Source organism: Cebus imitator, unplaced genomic scaffold (assembly GCF_001604975.1).
Source record: "Cebus imitator isolate Cc_AM_T3 unplaced genomic scaffold, Cebus_imitator-1.0 Scaffold408, whole genome shotgun sequence".
NCBI lineage: Eukaryota > Metazoa > Chordata > Mammalia > Primates > Cebidae > Cebus > Cebus imitator.
Genome location: NW_016107723.1, coordinates 657,835 through 672,253, shown reverse-complemented (window position 1 = coordinate 672,253; position 14,419 = coordinate 657,835).

The window sequence follows — 14,419 nt, the reverse complement described above, 5'->3', positions numbered from 1 at the left end:
TTATAATCTAGGGAAACTGACAGATGAAAAAGAAGTGACTATATTACATTTCTTGAGCTAAATTTTTTCTTCATATTGAGTGGTATTTTATAAGGCCTCTGAATTTTTGAGTGATAACAAGTTTCCTCAGCAGGAACATTTTAATATGCTTTTGATTGTATCCAGATTTAGATACTTTAAAAATCCGTGGTTGACAAAATGCCAGAGACAATATTATCAAGCATTCTCTACTCTATATAGTTCAGAATCCTTCTCAACCAAGACACTCTGGAAAAAAATAACTCCCTCATTACATAAAAGTCATGTTTTTAGAATATGTTTTAAAAATATTATAATTAAACTTTTCCAAAAGTAGCTCACGGATATGTCAATGTACTACTTCTTTTGGGTGTGAGTACAACAGAGAGATGCCTTGTGGAAGAAAATCCCTAAATTATATACATAGGAATCTCATATTTATTCAGACTTCTATCAATTATTCCTATCAGGGAATGGTATCATCATCTTATTTCTCATGATAGTAAATTAGAAAAAATAGAAAGAGAACACTTAAAATTTGAGTATATACTGCTGCTCACCTGAAGCATTGAAGTCAATTCCAATTCTCCACTCCCCCAAAGTAGTGGAAAACATACTCCAATTTTCAGTTTCACAAACTAATTTTTGAAATGTGCTTTATATAAGATGTCTTTGATGCTTTTTCAAATGACATATAGGCTAAAGTATTTCATTTCAATATTTATATTTCAAACCTTGAAAATCGTTTGCCTAGCACCTGTAGTTCCCATCACATGAAGGTATTTTCTGTAGTGTGTGTATTTACTAAGTGAAAAAGAAGTGTGATGTGAAATAATTGTATGTTAGATGAAATATTTTAATCCAAATATCATAAATGTATTGATAAAGATACCACCTCTGACATATTGGAAATGAAATAATTATAAGAATAAAAATGATGGCTGGAAGGATAGCATTTTACTTCATTGTATTCCTTAGTCTTTGTTAACTTGTTAATTAATACCAATGCAGGCACAAGTAAATGATGAAAATAAGTCATATAAAGGTTTACACTCAAACAATTGTCAGAATTAAGGAAGAATTTCCCTTGACTACAAGAGATAAAGAACTATAATAACTGGCTGATGTTAGCATATTGTCTGCTGTTTGAGAGTAAATTGCTTTTTCAGATAACAAAGGAGTATCTACTTCTTTCCCAGTTATTTATACTCTTGCTTAAAGAGGCTTATGAAACATCCAAAAAATTGAGGTGCTCAGCCTGTACAGTGGGAGCTCATTCTAAAACCACCTTCACCATTTTTCTTTCTGTATATATACAGTATAAATTAAATACATATTCATTGAGATTATTCTGTATTCTAGACAATGTGTTTTTCACCAGCAATAGTGAACACAACATAGGTTCTGGTTTCATAGATATATTATAACTTAAAGTGTGATACAGACAAGTAAACAAGTGATTATAAAGTTGCTTGGAATGTTACATATCCATAGGTTGATAAGTGTTCTGGGAGTATTCATTCAGAAAGCATATAACCCACTCTTTGGGATTTCTCAAAAACAACTACGTAAATCTCAACTTTGTCCCTTGTAATTGGGTAACCATTGAATGATTTTAAGCAGAGCAGAAATATAATCATGTGCTCTTACAAAAGATCAGTAGTGTGTTACCAATTCTTGCAATACCAGTACCTCTGTCTACTGTCATATTAAGAGTTCATTTCTCAATAATCGATCTAAATAAATTTATTTAGATCTTCTAGTAATTGATAGAAATCTAAATAAATTTAGATCTCAATACTGCAACCTGACTAGCAACAGGAAAAGGAAAGGCAGTAATTCTTAGATTCCAGGTATGTGAGGTCAATGCCAGGAAGAACTTTGGTTCTAACTATTAACGGAAATAACATTGCTACCCAGAATTTCAGTTAGGATTATATTTAATCTCATATCCAGGATAACCATATGTTATGGTTTGTCTAGGACAGCTGATTGCTATCTATCGTCTTTTAGATCCCAAATCTATGGTCATGTTTATAAAATTCTTAAATAATTATGGAGTAAAGTAAATACATGCTCCATTCTGAGACAATTTAGAAATCAGAAATGAAATCAGACATTTTAACATGAAAGAATTTACTACAAAACAGTTTTAACCAAAGTATCACAAAGATAATAATTGCGGCTGACAACTGAAATCCTTAGGACTGGATAATCAAAGGGAAGAGACTGAAGTGATTACAATTTAGTGACTCGGAGAAGGCTCCCATGACGATGAATATCAAACTTCTAAGGAGTGGGTGCTGAGCAGTAGGTGCTAGTGTTTCTGAGGGCCTGTGATGGAAGTGATTCTGCAAGTGTTGGGAAAAATGCAAATTCACTTAAATTGCTGGAGCGATTAGAACAAATTTTTTCCCAAATGTCAGAAACCTGGGCCTGAGTAAAGCTGAAAGGAACAGAAAGTAGGCAGAATGCTCAAGGGAAAGTCTCTAGCCCTGCAGTCACCCTCTAGCTCCCTATTGGCAGAGCCTAACTGGCAATGCTGATGGTCAAGGGAGAAATGTCTTTTTGCAAATGGAGTCCCAAAACTGCATGCTCATTTACTGCTCATTTATTGGCACACTAGAAAATGCTTATAAAGAAAAATGAGGATAATTCTAAATTTTATTTTTAAATTTGGCCTATGTAGTTAAGGATTTTAGAATATCAGAACAATGAACCTTGTTTTTCTTCAGTCTGCCTTAATGCACATTATTTTAAAAGGATTATACAGTGTATTAAATATTAGATTGGATATTAAGATGCAAGTAAATTCTCTTTATATGATACACAAAGGCATTTACTTTCACTAATATACTTAGTCTATTTTTTCATACGTGGAATAAGTTGTCTTAAGTGTAATAGATCCACATAAACATTCTGTTTTTGCAAAATTAAAGTTTGCTGTGCTCTGTTTTTACTGCACATAGGCACTCATAGATATGCCTTTAGGTATACCCTTAGTAAAGATGATTGAATTTTTACCTTATTTGCAAGCATGGCCATGTTTCTTACTTTGCATGTCCTTCAGGCCTCATCAGAGCACAAAGTTCCAAGTGACTTCAAAGGGTTTTCTGTACTCGGCGCAGCTCTATGGGGCATGGAAGATGAGAAATGAACCAACACCAGAGGTGCAATGAAAGGTAAAACTCATAGCATCATCACAGCTCTTAGGTAAGTGGCAGGCTAAATTATTGCACCTGGATATATGAATCTCATGGGTTCATGATGGAAAGCATGATAAGCATTTAAGACTGAAAATAAATCTGAGTTTGTTCACTGGTTGCAGGAAAAGTTTCCTAACCAACTAATGTGGACAACATTTCATTATTAGTATGAAAATTTGTCCACTTTCATGTTTAGAGAAAGAAATAATTAATAAATGAATGATCAAACATAAAAGCAAAATATAGCATCCACAGTAGGCATTCCATGTATGATACTTAGATAAAAACAGTCCCTTCAAAGTCCTGTATGATTTTAAAAGCCTGGTATTTACAACGGTATGATTTCTAGGGAAATTGAGAAATTAAATACAGACCCAGAAACATACGGAAGAAACTCTGTGTATCCATTTGTACCAGCGTCTCTTCTCTCTGAAAGATTGGCCTTTGGAAAGTGAAGGAAAATTGGATTGAGATGCTGTATCCTCTGATGCAAATTGCTGCAATAACTTGTCATAAACAGGAAAATATAAAATTAAACGCAGTCCCCTATAAATGTTAAAAAGAGCACAGTATTACAAAATGAAGTGGTTTATACTTTAGGTAGATTGTATGTGTACTTAATAAAATATTATAAAGATTTGCTTTTTTGGGAGCTTAAATCTTTGAATAATTGTGATTTGATATTAATCAATCTGAAATCTATACTCCGGGATTTAAGATTTTTTTTCTTTCTCAGTTTAAATATTTGCACTTGTGGACTTCTCAACTTTTTCTTTATTTTCATGAAGATTCCCACGTTACAAGTATCACTTGCAGAGTTCTCAGGGATCATATTAGTATTATTTTACAGTTTATTGATAATGGCATGATTTTAAAAATCATCAGTCTTTTTGAAGGTTATAGTCAAGAACATGTTTCCTTTTTTAGCTGGATGACAGGATATCTGTTTAAAATGAAAAAGCAGCTTGAATTTCAATCTTCATGCTCATCATTTACAAAATTTTCTACAGGAATATTATTTCATCTGGAATGTATCTTAAAATATAAACAATAAAAACTAAATGAGAGATATGTTAGGCTCAACAAAACAGATTGCAATTATTATTTCTTCAATTATGTCTAAAATGATTGCTTGTAACACAAAATTTTATGAACATATTGTCTTAAAATCAGCTATATTCCATAAATATCTTCTCACTATCTTTCTCTCTAATGTGTTAGCAATCATTCTGTACAGTTTGTATTAATGTATCTTATATTCTACCTCCATCCCTGTTATCAGGCTTCACTTTAACTAGATATTCTGGCTATCCTCTTTACCTGGATATGAAATTGTATAATTGGATGAAGAGATTCCCTATAATTGGCAATAGGTTTCCTCCTCTAAAATGATAATTTTTTTTTGTTTTCTATATTCTGGAATGTGGATGTGGCCTCTTGGTATGGATTGAAATTTACAGTGTTGTGTACCGCTGGCGATTTTCTAATGACTGGCAGCTTAACAGGGCCCTAGTTGCAGCTGCTGCTGCCATCATGTTCTTCAACTTCACTTCTGGAAACAACCTTCTCCACAGTTTCATAAGAGCATCTGCTTTTCACTGCATGGTATTTGACTCCAAAATTCACACCTGCTGTTCTGATATCTTTTATTTATGCTTTATTATTCCTGCTTGAATAACCTACTTTTATTAGAAATTTAGCCCATGAAACTTTGAAGATACAGGATGAGAACCCACCTATGTGGTCCAAGGACCACATGTCTTGATAAGAGAAAGATGATTTTAGATTCAAAACAGTAAGATTGTTCCCAGTTTAGTGTTTATGAATTTGTTTTTCATATTAAAAATAAAAAAGTAAAATGAATAAATAAATAAGGAAAGGCTAAAAAAAGAAAACAGAAGAAAACACAAAAGAAGGAATAAAGGAAGGGAGGGAGGGAGGGAAGAAGGGAAGGAGGGAGGAAGGAAGGGAGAAAGGGAAAAAAGGAGGGAGGGAGAAAGGAAAGTTCTAACTGGGGAGCCCACTGTGAGGACAAAGCATCAGCAGTGTCATTGCCAGCAACGTTGGCAGCAACAGGAGTCAGGGATATTCCAATAGGTGCTAATTTTTCACGGATCGTTACCAGTCTTGGCACAGTCATTAATAGCATTAGAGGTCTCATCAATACTTTCAAAACCTCTTTGTAGAGACAGCCCCTTCGGCAGACACTGATGGAAATTTCAATGATTTCCTTCAGAGGACTTAGTGGTTTAAAAAGTTCAAAGTAACTAAAGAAATGATAGATGTCATATGAATTATTCCTAAGAGTAGATTTTGGATCACATGTAAAACACCCTCTAGCAACTTGCAAAACTGGAGGAAACTGATAAGCACGGTTGGAGTTTCTGTAAAATGTGTAGGAATGGTGTGAAAATAATGCTATATTTTAACATTTATTGTGGCTCCTTATTTACTTCTTATTCAGTGCACCTTGTGAGTTGCAAGCCACATGAAATTCTGACACTTATATAGTCTGTCGTTCCTTATTTTCTCGCTGTGATGGTAAATGGATACCCAGCAGGATTTGGGATTTAATTTCTCCAGGAAGATGCAAACAAGTGTTTCAAGTTGTTAATTTATTCATTCAAATTCCTCACAGTAGGTGGTCTTTGCTTCATGCTGTAATGTTTAATATTAGATATTTCTTCATAGTCTTAATGTAAAATTGCTTTCATTAATACAGATATTCCTTCATAATTCCCCCAAATCTATATGGCACTGTCATCCTTTTAGTATTCCAGTTTATAAATTTTAAAGGCTTTTTTTTTTTTTTTTTAGACAGAGTCAGCTCACTGAAACCTCCATTTCCTGAGTTCAAACAATTCTCCTGCATCAGCCTCCCCAGTAGCTGGGATTACAAGTGCTCGCCACCATGCCCAGCTAATTTTTATAGTTTTAGTAGAGATGGGGTTTCACCATGTTGGCCAGGTTGGTCTCTAACTCCTGACCTCGTGATCCATCTGCCTTGGCCTCCCAAAGTGCTGGGATTGCAGGCATGAGCCACTTCGCCTGGCCTTAAAGTCATTTTTGACTGCATATTATTGTGACTTTACATCTCAGTGCATGAAAGTCAGTAATTAAAACATCTGAAATCACTAATATACAATTTTCCATCTAACTCCCATAAGCAGTGAAGAGAAAAATAAAATCAAAGAACAAAAATAGAATAAGTAACAGTTAAAATTAGGACTAGGTTATTAAGAAAAATCATAGTAAGAAAAATAAGTAACCCAAGCTTAGCCCAACTAACTGCAGCTGCAAACTTATATCACAACCCACATTCCAGGCTAGTCATAAAACCTGTATTTAGAGGTAAAGCAGACCTAGCACAACTCCCTCTCTACTTAGATAAGAGCACCAGAGCATCTTTAGGTCTGCAGTCTGCACATACTTCTGCAATACCTATTTTCTGGTCTCCTTGGGTGTTCTCCTCAACTATACAACCTCCTACCTCAGCTACCAGGTTATACGGTCAAATAACCAGGAAGCCCAAGTTTGTAAAACTTCATTAGCTGTCTTTGTCTGAAACCTGTTTCCTGCCTTGTTTTCCCACCTCAAATTGTATAAAGCAATACCTTCTCTTTGTTCAGGGCTGGGGGCCATTATGGGCAGTGAAGCCATATCAGTCAGAGCTCTAATAATGAGATTCTCTTGTGTCTCTTGGTCTCTTTTTTCTTCTCAGCTGGAATTTTCACAATAGCAGAACATGAATTGAGATAATAATTTGTTTCCATTTCTGGATAATAATAGTAGCTTCTTAAGCGTCTCTCTTAGTTTTTTTCTCTTTTTAATTATTCATTCATATTACTGCTATATTAATCTTCTCAAAACTAATTTTATCTTGACAAGTAGTAGGAGAATAATGTAATCCTTTGTTCAAAAGCCTATAATATCTTTATGTTGCCTATCACATTAAATATAAATTCACCTGATTTGTGTGATTTTTCAAATAATTTGGTTCTAGATCATTTCTCTCAATTTACCCCGTTACTTAATCAGGAAGTCTTTCAGTAATTTAGTGAGTATAAATACTAATTTGGTAAGTTCTGCCTTTCCAATGAGAATGTAAACTTATTGAGGGCAAGGATAATTCCTAATACTTCTCTTTTATTTTTCACAGAAATTACAGTAATTTCAAAAATGTAGTTTAAAAAATAATCATAGATTTATAAATGAACTTTGAAAAATAAAGTCAGTTTCAAATGTTGCTAAAACATTTATTTCATATCAACTGTAAGTCATGTAAAATAAGAAAGTTGAAAGCAAAAAGTTTGTATGGTTCAAGAATTGTTATTACATCATTCATATTTTAATGTTCTTTGTTCATAGTTGAAAAAATAGCTTACCATGTTTTCTAAAAGACAAAATGCTTTTCTATTATACATTGCTTATAGACTTGTTTTCAAACCTCTATCCACTGTCTTTATATGAAAACTGCTTTGTATATTTCATAATAGTTGTGGAAATTCCAATGTACAGCTTAAACCTTCTTTGATAATTGCTTACTGCGTTGTCACTGCATATGTCAAGCTCCCTTACAGAACGAGAATTTAGTGGAACTTAGTGTTAGTGTTGTTTTGTTTATTTATAACACATCTTGTTCAATCTACTTTCCAAAATACATTTTTTAATAATGAAAACCAACTTCTGCTCACCTAAAAATAACATTATGTTTCATGTCACAAAACTGTCACAGCTTTTGACGTATACTCTCAGATTTTTAGTTTATATTTGGTATTATGTAGGGAAATGAGTTTATTTGTTCAAAAGACATTCAAGACTTTAAACTAATGGTGTTAAACCCATTGCTTTTATCCCACTGAGACTATTTGTTTTTCTTCTCCATTGTGCACTCAAGTAAATGCTATTTTGTTGACATTTTATACTTAACATATTGGAGATCAAGTTTATTACCTTTACGCAGCAAATATTTCATTTCTCCAACACCTGGAAGTTTTCAGTCATACTGAAGCAGCTTCACTGTCTGAGGTAAATACCAAGGTTCTTGGTCTAATGGCTAAGGAAATCCAGGCCATGGACACATACACACAGAGTGAGATTGGAGCAGAAGTTTGATATGCCAAAGGAAAGGACAGCTTTCTCTCACAGGGAGGGGTCCTGAGTGAATTGCTGAGCTGTAATAAAAAGTCAGGGATTTAATACATGGTCTAGTGAGGAGAGGAGTCTTACTTTCCTAAGGCCTGAAGATTTAGTTGGGACCAGGTGTGTTACATGCATCAAGCAGGGTTTTCTATCAGCTCTCATCCCATTCCTTGATTACTTAGGCAGACTCTTAGTTTCCACGGCTCAGTGCTGTTTTGTTTTGCTTCCCTGAAAGGGAAAGTTTCTGTATCTGTTCCCAGACATCTTCTTGCAGCTGCAGGGATTCCCTTCCCCCAACCCCCCAGTCTGCTTTTAACTTCCCTATCTTAGTGTGCCTAAAGGAAAGGAATGTGCTTATTGAGGCCGATTGTTTGTACTGGGGCCTATTTTATGAGTTTGAAGTTTGGGGATTACCCAGGAGACTCCCCCAACCTCTTTCTGTGCCCAAGTTGTTTATCTGTGTTTTTATAGTCTGATCTTTCAGGTTGCTCTTTTTTAGAAAAGAAATGATTTCTTTGAACTGAATGAGGTTACAAAGGGAGCTATGCTCAGCTGCTTTTTGTGAGAAAGAAAATATTCTGCCAAGGACTTTCTTTACCCTGTTTACCGAAATAATTTATTTCTATCTGCTATAACAAACTCCTCCCCTCAGGAATGAAATTCCTAACTGCTGTTAGGAGATATTGGGCAAGAAATTCTTGTGTTACTTCCTGCTGGAGAGGGATGTGGTATAGGAATAGCAGCTAGGGCTCCTCCTCGGTCAATCTAAGCATCCCTGGTAGAAGGGCAGTTTCATTTTCAGCTCCATTTGCAGGATCATTTGATGCTTGGTTTCTAGGTGAGAATAAATGAACTTTCCAAGGAGGTTTAGGATATAGGGTTTACAGGGAGGGGAGCATCAAACCCTGGGGTCTGTCGGGGAAATAGTGTAGGGACAGCGGGGGGTGGGGAGTTGGGGAGAGATAGCATGGTGAGAAATGTCAGATATAGGTGATGGGGAGGAAGGCAGCAAATCACACTGCCATGTGTGTACCTATGCAACAATCTTGCATGTTCTTCACATGTACCCCAAAACCTCAAAAGCAGTACAAAAAAAGAATATAGAGTTTAAATAGGGGAGGGACGGTGGGGGGTGGGGAGCTGGGGAGAGATAGCAAGGGGAGAAATGCCAGATGTAGGTGATGGGGAGGAAGGCAGCAAATCACACTGCCACGTGTGTTCCTATGCAACAATTTTGCATGTTCTTCACATGTACCCCAAAACCTAAAATGCAATAAAATAAATAAATGGGAAAAAACAAATTAAGATGTTGGATGGAATAAGATACAAGCCTCCTCCTAGGATTTACACTTCGATTCTATTGACTGTCACCTTTTGTGTTATTGATGCCTCAGTAATTAATCATTAGGACATGTTGATAAACATTTTCGAGACTGGGGCAAAAAGCAGACTGCAAAATGCACAAAAATTTCTTGTACTTTCCAAGTGCATAAATATTAAAGTAATATAAATATCTCACATGAAAAAATACCTCAATTTACCTCAATATTAATATCTATTTTCCACTTCCTAGAAATGTAAGATGTCATTTCATTTAATATAAAGTGCCACATGAAGTTACATGAATGAACACAATGTCAGCCTATAAAGCACTGACAACAAATGTAAATTACTAACACTGTAAAGAAGTATAATTATTTACCACAGTATTATATAAGTGACAGTAAACTGTTATTCTTTACTACTTTACATAGGCCAAACACGTTGCCTGCCAATACTATGCCCAGCTACTTAACCCCCTGCCCCTCCTAGGTGCAATCATTAGGTGGTCAGGCTTTGCACTATGTGTCCACGTCTGAAAAGTGACAGAACTGACAAAAAAAAAAAAATATGAGTAGTAAGACTATGATTATTAGTTGGGGCACGATAGGCCATAACCATGACAACAGAGTTTATTTGATACCTGTGAGCCATTTACATGCATTGTGCTGTTTTAAGTAAGTGTATGGGGCTTGGCTTTTTCAGCTTGCTTGGTATTACTTTCCCAAAAAGGAAAACCTTGGGATTATAGGCTACCTGGCAGGATTTATAGGATAATTGGCCGTAACTAGAACATTGTTCCATATTTGTATATTACCTATCCCTTTCTATTTTATTTGAGCCATAACTGGAGATTGATGGTTGGATTATAGGAATAAACATGGTTAGTTTAAAATGTAGGCAAGAATTTAAAAATGACTAATGAGACCAGAAGTCAATTACAGGTATATAATAAATTTTCAAACATAATCTCTCTCTCTCTCTCCAGATCACATTTTTGTTAAAAACAACTTACGATAGGAGTGAGATCTTTAAACTTTAGTCTTATACTTGGCCTGATTAATTGCACAAAGTGAAGCAAGAATAATCACCTCTATATAGGCCTTTTTGATTGGCTTTGATGGAACTCTGTGTTCCACAAGAAATTTCAGATAGGACTTTTTAAAACCAAGCCCAGCGATGGGTTTGTACCTTCAAATACCTGTGAGTTGGGTAAACTTCTTTCTTCTTGAGGCTTTACAAGCATGGGGTTCCTAGACCTATTAGAAAGTGACTTTCTTTACTCATCACAGGTCAGTAATCTCAAACAGAGACTGTGTAGACAGGTATGAGGCCCGTTTTCTAAGGGGCTTTTATTGGCTTTGCAAGTCAAGCTTGCTTCTTTAAAGGGAAACACACACTTCCACTGAAAGCCTCCATAAAACAAACAGTCTTTCCAATTATGTCTTGTTGCAAAAGAAAATGGATTCTTGTTGTACTGATACAAACAACTATATAGTTGTAATTTAAGAATACCGACAACTAATTTTCAGATTCTAGAGGAAGTAGGCACAGAGAACAAATATGTTTCAAATCTTGTTCACAGGAGGACATCTTGTTTATTTGTTAAAATAAAAGTGTTTAAGAAAGTTTCCTTGACTTTGAGAAACAAAATAAGGATCAGCAGTGTTCTTTTTTTTTTGAGACGAAGTTTCGCTCTTGTTACCCAGACTGGAGAGCAATGGCATGATCTTGGCTCATCGCAACCTCTGCCTCCTGGGTTCAGGCAATTCTCCTGCCTCAACCTTCTGAGTAGCTGGGATTATGGGCACGTGCCACCATGCCCAGCTAATGTTTTGTATTTTTAGTAGAGACAGGGTTTCACCATGTTGACCAGGATGGTCTCGATCTGTTGACCTCGTGATCCACCTGCCTCGGCCTCCCAAAGTGCTGGGATTACAGGCTTGAGCCACCACACCTGGCAGGATCAGCAGTGTTCTAAGAATAAACTAAGAATATTGCTTTAGTTTTCTATTAGTTCAGTCCATTCTGTTAACTCTTGTTCTGCTTAATATTCCTTGTGTCTCAGAGTTCTCACTCATAGTGGGAGTTGAATAATAGGAACACATGGACCACACAGAGCGGGTAACAACACACACTAGGGCTTGTTGGGGGTGGGAGGCAAGGGGAGGGAGAGGATTAGTATAAAACCTAATGCATGTGGGGCGTAAAACCTAGATGACAGATTGATAGGTGCAGCAAACCACCATGGCACATATATTCCTATGTATCAAACATGCACATTCTGCACATGTATCCCAGAACTTAAATAATAATAATAATAATAATAATAATAAAAGAAATTTGTATTTTACCATCATAAAAAACATTTTAGCTTTTTATGAGTACTGTACATTTTCTGTTATCAGAAACCTGCATTGAAGAACACCTGTTAAAGTTCCACGGCTTGATTATAAACAATCTTTTGAAGAGAATTAAAACAAGACAAATTTCTGTAAACATCAAAATGGCTAGAGGGGTTACAGTCAAGAACATGATTGACAAATTTGGTTATTCCCATAGCTTATAATAATTCAACATAAGAACCTTAATTGTGATTAATAGCACATATTCAGACACTAGAACCTTAGACAGCCCATACAGTTTTGGAACATGTGTTGATATTATTCCCTAAAATATAACCTGGAGACTATTAAACACCATTTTGGCAATTTATTGTGCCTAAACATGTTAAATAAGCCTGTTTACCTCTCTTCTGGATGCTCCAAGGGCTCTCTGCAGCACCTAAAAGCTAGGGGTCAGGAAAGATAATCCTGAAACAAAGTTTGATTTTGGGAAGCCTATTAAATGTGTTCAGAATTTAAAACACTTAATATTATGAAATAGAATTTTAGATTACCATAAGTTATTTGTTTTGAAGGAGGCAAAAATTTGAAAAAGCAAAAACCTTTTGTCAGCATTACATAAAAATCCCATTCAAGAGAGAAATTTAAATTTTATGCGTGCATTAGTTTGCTATTAATGTTAACCCTAATTTTTAATGAAATCTTATAGACAATCCTACTTAATCTTAACCAGTTTGATCATGAAGTGAGATTTTCATGAACCTTTTATAACCCTCTACTAATTTTTCTCAAGAGCAAATTGGCATCTTAAGACAACCTTGTTCTGCTTTTATTTTAGTGTTTAAAAAAAAAAAAAAAACAACAACATATACCTTTTTGAATTTAGTTAATATCTTCACACACAGAGTTTCTTTTGAAAGATTTTTATAATCTTTTCACAATTTGCTTAAATGTTCATCTTCATTTTATTTAATTTAAGACAATCCTTTATTTCTAGGCAAAATATACATTTCCATACCTTCTTATAATCTTTAAATAAAAACACCTTTTACTGTTTTTTTATACACCTTGCATGTAGATTTATTTTTCAGTAATTTCAATTACATGTCATAATGGTAACTCTTAGCAATTTTCAACTTTAAAATCTGGTAGGTTGTTTTAATTATGTGCTAGATGCAGATAAAGTTTGACTCCTTTTAGCATAGTGAGGGTCATGGTTACTTCCATATGTTCCCAGGCATTACCAACTGTGAAGCAGGCAAGTTGACAGTTTTTAAAGGCCAAAGGAGAGTTTAGAACCTTAAAACATTTAGCAAAGCTAGTATCTGGCATACATAATTTAGACCACATTTTTACACCTTGAAGCCATTTGTATTTTTCCAATAATTCCTAAGACTTTTTATTTGTAAAGATTAAAGTCACATAAACTGAAAGCTACCACAACTTTTACTTTCCCTTAAAAATATTTGATTTAAGCGTTTATTGTTCTTAAGTCAATTAATTAGAGCTCCTTTTAATAGACATTACACACATAACACATATATAACCACACAGACAATCAGAAGAAGATTCAGTAGTTATGAGATTTTTTTCATTGTCTAGTTTCCCAATTGGATTATTAGGCTTCTTGGTGAGACCCTTTAAAAACAGGGCTAGGACTACGATTTCCAGGCCCTTGTAAAAAGCATAGCTGGGAAGACAAAGACAGATTTTGTGAGGTAATTATTTACCTCTAATTCCAGGGGTTCCATGAGGAAAACAGATTTTTCCCAAAATGGGATTTGTGGTGACTTTTCTGTTTTCCCAGAGAGTCCCAGGCCATCAGAAGTCATTTTAGGGTCTTTAATGCATGCACCAAGAGTGGCAAGATACAGTGAATAAAGTAATTTTGTATACTGAGAAAGAAAACCTTTTCCAGGAAAACAAGATCTATGAAGAGAAAAACATAAAGGCCTTTTAAATATATCCATAGTTTGGATATCCACTTTCAATTAAGAAAGTGCCCTTTCTTTAAGAAAATCCCTTTTCATTAATTAAAACTTTACAGAGAATGCAAACAGTGATTCTTATTATTTCTTTTACCAGTTTGCTCCACTTTCTCCCCACAATTATGTTCAGGTTCTCCAGATCTCTCTTGGAGGAATGTGTTTGGGCTCAGGAAAAGGCAGGTTTTCTAGTGGACTGTGTAGGAAATCCATGAGTCCCACACTTTTGTGTGCCTGAATGTAGGGATGCATGAGCCCCATGTTGCACACCACAATGTAGGGAGCCAGCCCTACATCAACCGTGGGTACCCCCGAGTTCGGTGATGACAAAGGAATTAGAAAAAGACAGATTAAGAGAAAAAGTGGGACCAGGGGCCCATCACTTTATTACCCTGGAGGAAAC